The sequence below is a fragment of the Lygodium microphyllum genome, chromosome 4 (genome assembly GCF_053477565.2).
Source record: "Lygodium microphyllum isolate KBCC chromosome 4, Lygodium_microphyllum_v1.1.10, whole genome shotgun sequence".
Lineage (NCBI taxonomy): Eukaryota > Viridiplantae > Streptophyta > Polypodiopsida > Schizaeales > Lygodiaceae > Lygodium > Lygodium microphyllum.
In genome coordinates this window covers 112,526,186-112,542,571 of record NC_141138.1, presented here as the reverse complement: position 1 = coordinate 112,542,571, position 16,386 = coordinate 112,526,186, and positions in this window count along the sequence as shown.

Genomic DNA, 16,386 nt, shown 5'->3' with positions numbered 1-16,386 from the left:
TGTACATGCATACATATGGCATGATATATGTGTGATATATAGATATGCTTGACAAATGCCTAGGCTAGCATACATATATAGATGACATACACATAAGCATATGCATATGCATACATATGTGTGACATGTATATGTCATACACATATATCTAGCTTAGCATACACATACACATTACATCCATATACATATTTATACCTATAAACTATAACTACACACACACACACGCACACACAAACATATGTGGCATGCATGACAAATAACTACACCTATCATAACCTATGCAAGCATAGGCTACACATTGCATACGCTACACATAGCCATACCTATGTGATTCATAGGCATGAGATACACCATGCATAGGGTAGGATATGAATAGACATAGAAATAGGTGTAGGTGTATACATAGACCAAGCAAAGGTGGATACATAGGCATATATGTAAGGATCTCTCCTATTCTAGAGCATATATATCCCTCTACAATCTATACCAATCTCTAAAGCATAAGGAATATGTGATAAGATAGTGTGGTCTAGTTCATCTAACAATTTCCAATCCTGAGTGCAAGCTATTGGATTGGACCAAATGGATTGTGGTAACTAAGTCATCATGTTAGAAAAATAGGATCCTCCTAATAGCTTAACCACCATGGACTTTAAAATTGGTGCTATTATAGCTTTGAGGATTAAATATATGGGAGTCCCCGTCTAAATGTACATAGTATAACACATGTACACACTCATCACATCCTCATTTCATTCCTAAAAAGAACTTAACTATGCTAACCAATGGTAAGGATACCCTCACCCACTTAGCCATAGAAACAAAATAGGCCACTATGGATTTTCCTTTGACCAATGATACCTTTTTAATGAAGGCCAAATAATATAAAAAAGATAAATCCTAGCAAGCATTTTAAAAAAAGTAAGAAGCTATATCTTTCAACTTTTGTAAAACTTGGATGATGATGATGATGATGATGATTATTATTATTATTTTATTATTATTATTATTATTATTCTTCTTCTTCTTCTTCTTCTTCTTCTTCTTCTTCTTCTTCTTCTGCTTCTTCTTCTTCTTCTTCTTCTTCTTCGTTAGGCACCAAAGAAGAGAAATTCAACTTCAAAATACTATAAAAAATCCTACCTCAAATAGAATAATAGCATATTAGAAAACTTGATAGAAAATCAAAAGAAACACAAACCATGTTTATGCACATGGATATATTTGCATTATACTCTAGATGAAGCTTGATTATTGTAACGTACCTGCCCAAGCTCTCCTTGGTGGTACATTCTTAGTAGCCCATCAAGAGATGTTCTCCAAAGTGCCATTCAAGATTTGAATGAAAACCCTTGAAGTTTGTTGACTAGGCACACTTGAGTCTACCCCGTAGTGGAAGTTCCAACCATTCCCATGAGGATTGACCTGAGCCTTTTTTGTCAAATCAATTACTAATGATTGACTAGTGTCAGTGGTTTGAGATTCCTTATAGAAATTACTGACTGAAACGGGCTTGCATTGCATTGGGTTCAAAGAGAATGGGAAATGAAGGGAAGTATGACACTTTAATCCCTTCTACCCACCATGGTTTTAAAGTGATGCAAGTCAAGCTTTCTAATCTCTAATCATCCATCAAAGATATGATTTTGATTCTTTCTTAGGAAAGCTCTCAGCTTACTGAGACCACCCAACCATAGGTCCATCAAAGATACAATTTTATTCCTTCTTAGGAAAGCTCTCAGTTTACTAAGACCACCCAGCCATAGGTCTGGATCCATCCTCTTGCTTCCCTCAAGAGAGTACTTTTAACTACCTAATTACCTACCACCTTAGGTTCAACATATAAAAAAATATCTTCTTTGAATTATCTCTTGATACAATATTGTTACATGCCTTTAATTCACGACACAAAAATAGAGTAAAACAATTCCTTCTTAATGGTTCCTATCAGAAAAGTGACTTTTAACAATGTTTTCTATTTGAATGTAATTTAGAGTAATGAACATAGGGGCTCATGAATTCTTACTTGGCATGGATTGGTTAATATCCAACGATGCCCACATTCACTGTGGAAGGGGCCGAATTTCCTTTCGAAGTTCTGAGGGAAACTAGTCACAACTCAAGGGAGAGGCTGGTAAACCCAAAATCCAATTAGCAAAGACATCACGGATAGTTAAGGGAATGGAGAAGGGTTTACCCATCTACTTGATCAAGCTGAATAAGCTAAAGTAGAGCAAAGACTCTAAAGAAGAACATTCATGGCTGAAGGAGTACGCACATGTGTTCCCCAAAGACTTGATGGAGCTACCGCTCCCAAGGGAGATGATCATAAGATTAAACTCATACCATGCGCTTCTCTAGTTGCAAAAAGACCTTACAAAATGTATATTCCCAAAGCTATCAAATTAAAGGAGCAGCTGAACAACTTTTGGATCAATGGTTCATTCGGCCTAGTAGTTCACCATGGGGAGCTCCTATGTTGTTTCAGAAGAAGGATGGAACACCCCAGCTATGCATCAACTACAAAGGGTTGAATCAAGTAACTGTCAAGAATAAATATCCTATCCCAAGGATAGATGAGTTACTCAATCGCCTACAAGGGTCAAAAATCATCTCAAATTTTGACTTAAGGTCAAGGTATTTTCAAATCTACATCAAGGATGAGGATATTCCAAAGATAGCTTTCAACACCATATATGGTTATTTTGAGTTCACAGTAATGTCCTTTGGATTAACCAATGCTCCTACTACATTCAATAGGCTCATGCAAGTTATCTTTAGACCATACCTTGACAATTTTATACTTTTTTTCTTTGATGAAACCCTAGTCTACTCCAAGGAAAAAGAAGAACGTGAACCTCAACTTTGCATTGTCCTTGAAATCATGAGAATGCACAAGCTTTATGCCAAAAAGACGAAGTGTGCTTTCCTCAAATGAAAGATTGAGTATCTAGGCTTCATTGTATCAGAAGAGGGAATCTCTATGGATTCGACAAAGGTTAAAGATGTACAAGAATGGCCCCCACTAACCACTATTAAGGAAGTGCGTACCTTTCTTGGTCTAAGAGGATGGTATAGAATCTTCATCAAAGATTATGCCTTAGTTGCGGCACCCCTCATAGATTTACTAAAGAAGCTAGTTGCCATAGTGTGGACAACCATTGAACAAGCAAGCTTCGACCATCTCAAAAATAGCTTAGTGAAGGCACCAATATTGAAGCCCCCAGACTTGAGCAAGGAGATTGAAGTTGTTACAGATGCTAGCTCACTTGCACTAGGCTCTGTACTAATGCAAGAAGGTCATCCCGTGGCATATTCCTCAAGGAAGTTAAAAACCCATGAGAAAAATTATGCTACCCATGACTTGGAATAGTTAGCTATCATTCATGCCCTCAAAATTTGGAGGCACTACTTGCTCGGCAACAAATTCTCCTTGGTTACGGACCACAAGAGCCTCAAATGGATCTTCACGCAAGCTGACCTCAACATGAGGCAACGTTGTTGGATCGAGGTGCTACAAGAGTATGACTTTGAGATTAGATATAGTCATGGCAAGGAAAATGTGGTTGTTGATGCCTTAAGTCATAAAGCATTCCTCAACTCTCTCATTATGGAGGAACCTTCGATGGCCTGGTCACTAGCCACCATGCTATCAATGACAAGCAACCCCTCAAATTGGCTAGGGAAGTCTCTAAACATGACCCACAATATCAAAAAATGATAAAGGAGATCCTAGAAAATGACCAAAGTCCCAAACTCAAAGTTAAATACCAAGAGTACTCTGTCTATGAAGGCCTAGTCTACTTTAGGACAAAACTATGTATTCCTTTGAGCCAAAGACTTAAACAATAGGTAGAGGCTTCCAAGAAGATGCTAGAAGAAATGGATGAATAGGTTAAGGCCATTAGGTAAGACATCAAAGCCACCAAGGATAGGTAGAAGGCTTATGTGGATTTGAATATGCAAGAGCGGCTCTTCAAGGAGGGGGATATGGTTTTCATTCATGTATGACACCCAAGAAGAGTTCCTTATCCTTGGGAGAGTTTAAAAAGCTTAGCCCAAGGTATTGCGGGCCTTACACGATCCTCAAAAGTCTATGACCTTATGTTTACCAACTTTAACTCCTTGAAAATGTAAAAGTTCACAATGTATTTCATGTTAGTCTACTAAAGAAATATGTGCCTAATCCACGCCATGTACTGAGTGATCAACAAATTGTAATGCCTAGCTAAGGAGTCCTTGAGCTATAGCCAAATAAAATCCTAAATACTAGGGAGAGACAATTGAGAAGTAGAACTCTTAGGGAATGGGAGAAACTACCCCCCAAAGAAGATGCTACATGGATAGATGAGAATGCTCTTCATCAACAATACCCACAGTTTCTCTCGAGATGAGGACATCTCGATTTTTGTAAGGGAAGGAGGATGCAATACTTCCACGCAATTAAAAATTAGTTGGTTAGTTTGAAAGTTAGTTAGTCAATTAATAAGTTAGTACAATTACTAACTAAAGACTAAATAAAGTAGAAACTAACTAACAATAAGAACTAATAATTATTATTTAATTAAAAGTATTTAAAAATTTGAGAGTCATAATTCGATATTTTTTTCGGATTGACAAGGACTATAGCCACCCTTCACCACAGAAGTTACAAAACTTGAATGAGAGTTATGAACCATATCAATCACTAGTGTTAATGTGTATGATATGGATGATCCAAAAATATTAGATTTTTGGGCAAAGCTACCATATTTTAGATATTTTAGATATTAATTATTGTAAATATCCTAAAAAGATACGGAGATTTCTAGAACAGGATGTCATGTTAAAAAAAAAACAAGTGGTTTTTTTCAGCTTGTTTTGGATATTTAATACAAAAAAAGAAGGATTGGCGAAATCGTGTGCATCACAATCGCAATTTACAGGCAGTAAACAGCACTTCAAACAAGGAGAAGAAGGAGTGATCTAGAAGATTTCTAATCAAGTGTCTTGGGGTTTTGCCCCCCTTTTAGAGCCAATAGAACTATCAGAATTGTGATTTGAGCATTTGATTGTTGATTTTTCTAAGATCCCCTCCATAAAGAGCTCTTCTTCTTAGCTATAACCCTTCTTCTCTTGTTTAGCTATAAATATGAAGCATGGAGAGTAGTTAGAGAAGCTCAACGAGACCTCGAGAGGATGCGAGAGAGAGAGAGAGAGGTAGAGAGAGGGAGGTAGAAGGATACCCCTCCAAGATATTGCAAGAAGGAGAGAGAGAGAGAGAGAGAGAGAGAGAGAGAGAGAGAGAGAGAGAGAGGAGTTATCCCAAGAGGCTGTGAGGGAGAGAGTTAGATCAATTCCCCCTATCTCGATCTTTGTCTAAGCTATCTTCTCTTATGCTCTCCCATCTCAAATTTATTCCTCCTTCTTTATCTCTCGAATCCACTTGCAGACAATAGCCTCCCAGTGAAAGATCTCTCCAAATGTTGAAACTCCCACCACAATCAATGAGACCACAAACCAAGGGACTGCAACTACGAGAAACACATATCTTATAAATCAAGTGCACCTTGCCATACTAGGGAAAAGAAATTGGGAGAAAAGAGTGTTTACATTAATTATCACAACTTAATTGAGCATGTTTTGAGATAATGAGTGTACAAGGAAAATTTTACTCATTGCATTCATCTTAGGTGATTGATTAAAATTGCACTTAAAAGCCATAAATTGCATGGAAATTTTATGCTTATATATATATATATATATATATATATATAAAGTTTTAATAATACACATTAAATTGCAATTAGACTAGATAGATTTTATGCAATTTTATCTGTTGAAATATTAGGAAATCCTATTACATTTCACAAAACATAGATTGAACTTGTGATAAAATATGTAGGGTTCCTAGGAAGTTGAAAGAATTTGAAACCCTAAAGAGTTGAAGAAATCTTCTCAAAGCCCATTTTTATTGAAGCTTAAAGGAATTCAAAGTCCTTAAGTAACTATATGAATTATGCGACAAACCCTAGTTCAAATGAATACGTAGGGTTTCGTGGTAAGGAAGCCGATGTCCCAAATTGCAATCAACATTGCAAGGATACTCCTTAATTCAAAAGAATGAGGAAATTAAATTAGGTTATCTCTGGAAATATCAGACGATAATAGGGATAAGCTGAAACTAGATGCTATCGCATCAAATCATAATTTCCTTCGGCAAAGAGAACAAAGTACATATTTTGCACTTCTGCTTGTGTTTGTACTTAGGAACACCTATTTGGAAAAAGATTCGTGTAACAAATGAATTGATAAGAAGAAAATCTTTCAAACTGGATTCAGGTTGAAACACCTAGGAAAGGCGTGTTGAACACCCCCAACTAGCCACCAACCCTATCCAAGGGGGTCTTTTCTAATAACCTCGTCATGAATGTGGATCGAACCCATCATGAGAGGTCTCTCCCTAGAAACATATGTTCGTAGGAGAATGCTCATGTGCTAGATGGGCTCTAGGTGTAAATCTTCTACCCTCGAATCCTATCAGATGATCTACCGGACTCGGGAAGGACTCTCAAGGCCCTGTTACTAGTGCAAGGGCAGAAACTTGGAGGAAAATAGGACACATCCTTACGGATTGTGGGAATCATCCTAGGGGTGGGATTTGTATCTCAGTTGGAATTTTAATTCAAAGTTTACTTTCAAGGAATTTGTATGATTTGTTTTCGTGTCAATGCATGAATTTATGTAAAGGAACATGTGACTAGTGGGTTAATTAAGGAAGTTGCTTGTATGTGTTACTACTAATGTGCTCTTAGGTAATTAGGAAAATAAAGCTATCAAGGGAAGAGGTGGGGTGAAACCCTTGACGGGTCCGTCCTATGGCAAGGTGGTCCCAGAGAACTGGAAGGCTTCTCAACATTCAAATTGTGATGACGTATTGACCTAGATAATGTAGGGTAGAACCCTGGCTTATATCATTTCAGGTGACCAGAATGAGACTTTACCCTATGGGTAGAGAGGTTGAGCAATGTATCCCTCTCGTTTCCCATTCTCTTTGAACCAAGTGTGATATGAGTCCACGTTGGTTTAGATGCTTTGCACAAAGTAAACAAACACTAGAAGGTCATACCATTAGAGACCCAGGAAGATTCAAGTTGAACCTAACAAGGTTGGCTGATATGTTCCGTTGCAAAGTAGACTAGGGAGTCGCTAACCAAAAAACCCTGTGATATTCTGTGGGAGTGCCAGGTGTCTTCTTTTAGATCAAACTTGTGATGGACTACTGCAAGTTATAGCCCTTGACTCGCATTCACGTAGTAACTTCCATGAGACAAATGGCTACAGTCCTTATCAATCCGAGAAAATATTGGGTTACAATCCTCAAACTATTTTTCTCGAGACTTCCTCTATTTCATGGTTTAGAATTCTTCAAGTCAGATTTGCAAGAAGTTAGGAAGATTGAAAATAAAGTCAAGATATCACATTTATGCACACAAGTATATGTGTGTATATACTATGGAGATCCTATCCAAAACTATTAACTTCTCTCCATCTTTATGCATATTTAGTTCATTTTTCTTACTTTTCCCTTCCATTCACATATACAAAAGAAAGAGAAAACATGGTTTGAAGGTCTATTATCTTCATAGCCTAAGAGAGAGTCTAGAGATCATTTCATGTCATAGGATTGAGGATGAGAAAAGAAATGGGCAAAAGGAATGAAAGAGAGGAGGATTAAGGATCATTTCATGTTATATGATTGAGGTTAATGAGAAAAGAAATGGGTGGAAGGGATGCAAGAGAGGAGGATAATATGAAAGAGAATAGAAGATCCTATGTCTCTAATACCACATGAAGAAGATATGAATTCAAGGGGGACAAAAAGTCTGAAGCTAGTCACTAACCAACTACTCCAACACGACCAAACTAAAAAGAACTACCAAAGAGGTTGCCTTAAGTGGTGGTTTGAACTACCTACCTAACTAAGGACAACTCAATCAGGAGCTCCTACTAGGCAAGAACTCCTATAGCCTGATCAAAAAATATTTTCTTTTAGCACAGTTTCTTCTTTTAGGGTTTTATTTTTCTATACTCGGGCGTGTAAAAAGGAGGGAGCTGAGTGTAGTGACCCAAGGAGAACACGGCATCAACCTCAGGTCCTGTCTCGATACCCAAGAACCTACCAAGCCCTCGCAAGGCGACACTTAATCCTTTTCTAACACTCACTTTTATTTTTGCTCCAACCTTCTTTTAGTTTCTTCTTTTATGGCAAGATGTCACCCCAAGGAAGACAAGGCATCGGCCCCAGATCTTGTCTCATCCCCAGGAATCTACCAAGCCTTCACAAGGTGATAAACAACAGCTCAAGGATTTTTCTTTCTTTCCTTTTCTATTTTTATAGGGGTTAAAACCCCTTTTTACACACCTTTGTATATTCATATATTGTCTTTCAGATCTTCAAGGTTTTGTCTCTTTCCATCTTTTTTTTTTCTAGCAGGCTTCTCTAACTGCCTCACGACTAAGCAAGAACTCCTAGAATGGCCACCTAGCAGGTCAGCAGAATAGGGTCACTAAACCTCCCATCTAAAATAGGTCTTTCAGTGCCTAACAATTCCTTGCAGGAGGTAGGGACTACTTAGACCTCCCCTAGACATACAAAGCCTAAACCTGGGACTTCATGCCTCAAGTGCCGGTTCCCAACAAATAAAAGAAAGTAACCCTCACCCGCACATATTTCATTAATTGCTTAAGGGAAAAACTCGAAAAGGGGACGAAACCACTTGGAATGGGCATAAGAAGCTTCTTCGCAGCAAAGGCTCCCTCTAGCGACTTCGTAAACCTGTATGGTGCAATCACTAAAACAACAAAGCATTAAACGTACCTTCACCAAATAGAGATAGGGCCCTCTTGGCCTGAAGAAATAACACATTTCACTACAAACTAACTGGCCCTCTTGGCCTAAAGAGATAGATTATTAAAACTTGAAAACAACTGGCCCTCTTGGCCTGAAGAAATAACACATTTCACTACAAACTAACTGGCCCTCTTGGCCTAAAGAGATAGATTATTAAAACCTGAAAACAATTGGCCCTCTTGGCCTAAAGAAATCAGACATTAACTACTTAAAGCTACTGGCCCTCTTGGCCTAACGGAATCAAACAAAATAGCTCATAGAGATCCCTCCTTCAAAGAAGGAAAATATACGCAAATACGCTCCATTCCAAGGGGAAAAATAGGGCTCTCAGCCCTAAACTAAAAGCATCAAATTATGGCCCATACCTCCTGCATATACAGCAAGAGACATACGCATAACATGTCTTCGGATCAACCTATGGGTCCAATATAATAACGGTAGATGGGTCTCGATGCATTACTCATATCAACTATCGCCTGCCATATAACGCGTGGTCTGATAACATCCCCCACAAGTGACCAAGTCCTATCTCATTATCAATAACGATATCTGGACCAGGACCACATTTGAAAAAGAGGTCCTCTTCATAAGCAAAATTAGCTAAGGAATCCGCAAATTGATTCCAATAATGTGGAATCAGTTGAAGAGATATGCACTCAAGTAGGGCTATAGCAGTTCGATGATACATACGAAGGAGAGGATTCCGGACTGTATATGTCCCATTGAGTTGATTTAAGATCAACTGGGAATCTCCTTTTATTAACAACCGCCTAATGCCACCTTTCTTAGCAATATTCAATCCCATAATCAGAGCTTTATACTCGGCCATGTTAGTGAATCCTACCCCAAGATAAGCAGTTAATTTCATTGTAACTCTACATTAGGGATCTCGGATAACTACTCCAACACTTCCCATGGACGCTCCATCAAAATATAATATATACTTCCATAATGGGTTTACACAGCTAGCCATCAAGAACTCCCCTATTTGTAATTATGATAGTCAAAGTTCAACAGATTAAGAGGATGAACTGACGGCTCCATCGCACCTTCTTCATTAAACTCAACAGGGATACTTGTCAAGATTTGTAAGTAGTGATGGCAGAAGACGAGGGGCTTTGGGTGTAAATCACCTTCCCTTTGATCCTATCAGATGATCTCCTTGACTTAGGAAGGACTCTCAAGGCCATGTTACTAGTGCAAGGAGGGTAGAAACTTGGAGGAAAATAAGACACATCCTTACGGATTGCGGGAATCATCCTAGGGATGGGATTTGTATCTCAGTTGGAATTTTAATACAAAGTTTACTTTCAAGGAATTTGTATGATCTGTTTTTGTGTCAGTGCACAAATTTACGTAAAGGAACATGTGACTAATGGGTTAATTAAGGAAGCTGCTTGTATGTGTTACCACTAATGTGCCCTTAGGTAATTAGGAAAATAAAGCTATCAAGAGAAGAGGGTGGGTGAAACCCTTGATGGGTCCGTCCTATGGCAGGGTGGTCCTAAAGAACTAAGAGGCTTCTCAACATTCAAATTGTGATGATGTATTGACCTAGATAATGTAGGGTAGAACCCTGGCTCATATCATTTTAGGTGACCAGAATGGGACTTTACCCTATGGGTAGAGAGGTCAAGTGATGCATCCCTCTTGTTTCCCATTCTCTTTGAACCAAGTGCGATATGAGTCCACCTTGGTTTAGATGCTTTGCACAAAGTAGACCAATGCTAAAAGGCCATACCATTAGAAACCCATGAATATTCCAATTGATCCTAACAGGGTTGGCTGATACGTTTCATTGCGAAGTAGACTAGTCGCTAACTGAAAAACCCTGTGATATTCTGTGGGAGTGCCATGTGGCCTCTTTTAGATCAAAATCGTGATGGACTATTAAAACATGTCATGACCTAGGCAAGTTACAACCCTTGACATGCATTCACCTAGTAACTTCCATGAGACGGATGGCTACAGTCCTTATCAATCCGAAAAAATATTGGGTTACAATCCTCATACTATTTTTCTCGAGACTTCCTCTATTTCATGGTTTATAATTCTTCAAGTCCGATTTGCGAGAAGTTAGGAAGATTGAAAATAAAGTCAAGATATCACATTATGCACACAAGTATATGTATGTATATACTATGGAAATCCTATCCAAAACTATTAACTTCTCTCCATCTTTATGCATATTTAATTCTTTTTTCTTACTTTTCCCTTCCATTCACATATACAAAAGAAAGAGAAAACATGGTTTGAAGGTCTATTATGTGTTTTTCTTCACCTTTATTTCTTTTACATGAAAGAGATTGTGTAAAATAGATAGAGAGCAGAAGAAAAGAGTGAAGTAAGAGAAAGCAAGAGAATGAGATAATCTAGGCTATGTAAATGTAATCTTAGATCATTTTATTCACTATTATCATGAAAATGGTATGAAAGAGAAAAAGATTGGGAAAGAATGAGATGAAGAGAAAACAAACAATTTGATAATGTAGATTGCATAGACATATTTTGTGTTACTTTGTTCTCTTCTTAACTATTTTGGATATCCAATTAAAAAGAAGAAGGAGACAAATTGAGGGAGAGAGTGAAATTGGATTGTATATGTTAATTGGGTAGTCAAATTAGTACAATACCTCATTTTTTATATCAAATTGAGGAAAATGAGGAGAGAGAGAGAGAGAGAGAGAAAGAGAATGAAATACATTTTTATTAGAGAATTGGGTAATATAGATTCATAAGAGATCTACGAATTTAGTGGATCATAAGAAATTGGTCTAAATGAGTCTATTATGGATTGTTTTAGGTGAGAGCATTCATTTTGAAGGGTAATTGAGATAGCAAAATAGTCTAGCCCTTCTTAGGTGAACATGGTATCACAATAGCAATGGCAACTACAACTCAACCAGGTACTACAACATCCATTGAACTAGAGGAAGGTCATCGTACTTATAGGTAGCAGTGCTCTAGTGATGGCAAGAAGGAATGTTATAAGTTAGTTGCAACACATTCTCTGAAAGCTCTGCTGATAAATGATATTTTCTTAGCCTCATGTTAGAAAGGAGGAAACTTTACTTTTTGTTCATGAGATGCAATAGCATGACTTTTCTTGAGATTAACTTCAAGCAATAGGCAATTTTATAGTTTTTGAAGCAACCAAAATTGTAACTCAAATTAAATTAAGGAGATTGAAAGCATGTGATGCAAAAAGAGACTTAGAAACAAGCCATAAAGTAGATGAAAATATGAGGGAATCGGGACAGGAACATGATCATTTTGTGATCAACACATTGTTGGATATGTATGGCAAATGTAGCTTCCTTACATAAGTTCAAGAGCTGCTTGAAAAACTTGCTATTTGAGATGTAATATCATGGAATGCACTCATTGCATGATATGCTAAAGATATCTTGAATCCTCAAGTTGAGTACTATTTTAGTTATCTAAATTCAAATGACATTGAGTATGTGAAATATGAGGGAATCGGGACAGGAACATGATCATTTTGTGATCAACACATTGTTGGATATGTATGGCAAATGTAGCTTCCTTACATAAGTTCAAGAGCTGCTTGAAAAACTTGCTATTTGAGATGTAATATCATGGAATGCACTCATTGCATGATATGCTAAAGATATCTTGAATCCTCAAGTTGAGTACTATTTTAGTTATCTAAATTCAAATGACATTGAGTATGTGAAATTGAAGCAAGACTTTTTAACTCTATCAAAGAATGCTAGGGATTCATACAACAAAATGATTGTATTTTTCTTATATTGATGAAAGGTTTGAGGGATGTAGAAAAAGGGCAGATACTTCACACTGAAGCCATTCAAAAAGGATTTTATACTAACAAGTATGCTCAAAATATTTTGATGAACATGTATGATAACTATAGCTTACTCGTAGAAGCACATTAGGTATTTCACCTCTTTCCTACTCGTGCTCACTACATGGAATTCATTAATTTCAAGATATTTGAAAATGGGATTTTTAAAGGAGCATTGAATTGCTTTTATTTGATGCAATTAGAAGGTGTATCTCCATTTGATGTTGTAAAATATTACATGGTGCAGTGAACATAATCTGAGAAAGTGATAGAGAGTACACAACAGATAAGAGGAGAATCAGTAAATTCTTTAACTCCAAACAACTGATACAAAGATGGCTCTGTCCACCCGTGCGCTTCCACTGTGTGAACCTTAGATGGCGATCTAGACAAAAGATAGGTGAAGAGCTTAAGGCTAGCTGGAACAACAACTTTGACTGGGTGAAAGATGAGTGATTGATGGCTGTGAAGGGGTTTCGATTTTATAGCCCGCGAAGGTCGTTAGGTTCGACCTACCATATGAGCCTCCACTAGTCGGCCAGGGAATATTCCCTTTACTGCTGGCCCCCCTGGGACCCCCCAGCCAGGGGCCACTTCTACCGCCCTTGGACCCCACAATAGGGGCCCCTTTTAACTCCCTTACCCCATAACTCGATGCAATGCGCCTCGAGTTGCTACCAGCTTAACCACTCCGTCTAACCCAAAGATTAGACCCACAACGGTCACCTTTTTGCCATTCGATCACATAGACCTCATCTGATATACAAGTCAAGACTCAACCAATGTCTAGGCTCACATTTGGCTTCTCCTCATAATGGGGGCCTTACAACTTTGAGCACCATGGATCATTGGTAGCACCTAATGAGGGTGGGGCATTGATTATATCTAACACCCCCCCTCAATGTCCATTCATAGGTGAACTATCTCCTCGGCCCAATGCCGAGTCTCTGAAGATGAACTTGAAGAAGATCCTTCGTAAGTGCTTTGGTGAAGATATCTGCTCCATTCTCCTCTGTTGGATAGTAGACCAGTTCCACTATCCCATCCTCTATCAAATCACGAACATAGTGATACTAGATCTCTATATGTTTGGTGCGTGCATGAAACACTGGATTTTTGGCAATGGTGATGCAACTCTGATTGTCACATTTCAGCACATTTGGTTCTTCATCCTGCACTCCCATATGCCATAGAATCCTTCTCAACCATACTGCTTCACATGCAGCAAAACAAGCTGCCTTGTACTCTGCTTCGGTAGAAGACAATGCCACTGTTGGCTGCTTCTTACTAATCCAATAGAAAATTCTTGAACCCAAAGAGAAACAATAACCAGAAACTGACTTCTTGGAATCACTGTCTCCTGCCCAATCTGAGTCACAGTTCCCCACAAGAGAAGTTTCGAAATTGTATGTGATACCATAGTCAAGAGTTTTCTTCAAGTATCTGAGCACCCGCATCCCAGCCTTCCAATGACTCTCATGAGGTTTTTTTGAGAACCTGCTCAAAACACCAACAGCAAAACTGATATCTGGTCTAGTGTTACATAAGTAGATCAGAACCTCCTATACCTCCCAATGTCTGCTAGTGCTGATGTATCCTCAACGGATAACTTTGCATTCACCTCCATAGGTGTAGCTATCTCCTTGCACTCGGTCATGCCAAATGCCTTCAAGATCTCCCATGCGTACTTTTTCTGAGAGATGAAGATATTTTCTAGCTCTTGCAAGACTTCAATCCCCAAACAATAGTGCAACAAGCCCAAGTCTGTCATTTCAAACTCAGAACTCAAAGCCTTTCGAGTTTGGTTGATCATATCTTCATAGTCACCTGTAATAAGAAGGTCGTCCACATATAGGACAATCACTACAGACTTTTTACCATCCCTATAAACATACAAGTTAGCATCTGAGGCACATCTTTGGAAGTTTAGGTTTAAAAAGAACTTATCTATCCACTGGTACCATGCTTTGGGGGACTTGTTTCAGCCCATATAATGCCTTCTTCAGCTTACACACTTTGTTCTCAGAATGGGGGGCCTCAAACCTTGGTGGCTGAGCCACGTACACCTCCTCCTTGAGGTCACCATTTAAGAATGCTGACTTAACATCCATTTGGTACATTGGTCACTTCTTGTGGGCAGCCACTGCAAGTACCGTGCGAATAGTGGTCATTCTGGCAGTTGAGGCAAATGACTCTTGAAAATCAAACCCTTCAACTTGTGAAAATCCTTGGGCAACCAATCTAGCTTTGTACTTTTCTAAGGTACCATCCAGATCCACTTGGTGCTAATAACCTTCCGCTTTGCTGGTCGATCCACTAGCACCCAAGTGTCATTGTTCATTATGTTGTCATACTCTGCCTGCATAACAGCCTTCCATGATGGATCTGCAAGTGCTTCTTCTAAGTCAGTTGGCTCCTTTACTTCTCTCATAATCTCAACCATCAAGGCCATATTGACTATGTGAGTAGAAGCCCTCCTTTGCTCCTCTATTCTCTGAGACTTCCTTGGTCCATTTGCCTTCTCCTCAATAGATGCAGGCATAGGATTATTGTGGTCATAGAGCTGCTTCACCCAGCACGGTAATGGTTTTTTGGGTTGGGTGATGTCAGGTTGGTGAACTTTTTCCTCATCATCTGAAGATGATGCTTCCTCCTCCTTAAGGATAGGGATAGCTCTCGGGACAGGTTCATAGTGGACTACTTCTTCGCTTGATGATAAAGTGGAAGAACTTGCCTTCTCCTCCTCCATTGTATGCGGCTCCTCCTTGAACACCACATCATGGCTCGCGATGATCTTCTTTGCCTCTTGGTTATATAATTTGTAATCCTTCTGCTCATCACTATAACCCAAGAAGATACATTTTTTGCTTTTTGGTTTTAACTTGTTTCTCTTCTCATCTGGAACATGTGCATAACATTCACATCCAAAAATTCTGAAATGTGAGACAAATGGTTTCTTACGAGTGTAAGCCTCATGAGGTGTTTTTCCCTTGAGAGCCTTTGTGTAGCTCCAATTTAGAATGTAGACTGTAGTATCAACAGCTTCAGCCCAAAAATGGTTAGGCAATCCCTTGCCCTTTAGCATGCATCTTGCCATCTCCACAATGGTGTGATTCCTGCGTTCCACAACACCGTTATGCTGAGGTGTGTGAGGCGTTGTCAATTGACGCTTGATCCCTTTTCTCTTGCAAAAGCCTTCAAACTCCTTTGAGTTGAACTCACCACCACCATCTATTCTAAATTTCTTCATACTTTTCCCTGTTTCATTCTCAACAAGTTTTAGCCATTCTTTAAACTTACCAAAATCTTGAGCCTTATCACTAAGGAAGTACACCCACATCTTCCTACTGTAGTCGTCGAGAATCAACATAAAATAAGAAGATCCCCCCAAGGCCTATGTAGGCATCTTACCACACAAGTCAGCATGCACCAACTCTAGAGGAGCCTATGCTCTATTCTTGCTTTCTTGTGGAAATGCCTTTCTCTATTGCTTGCCCATCATACAAGCTTCACATGGTTCCTTCAATTCAGTTATTGTAGGTAGGTGAGCAACCATACCTTGCTTTTAGATCTCCTTCAACACTGCAAATCTGATGTGTCCAAACCTTTCATGCCAAATCTTACTTGTACCCACTCCAATGGTGCCTGTAAGAGCACTTAGCTCATA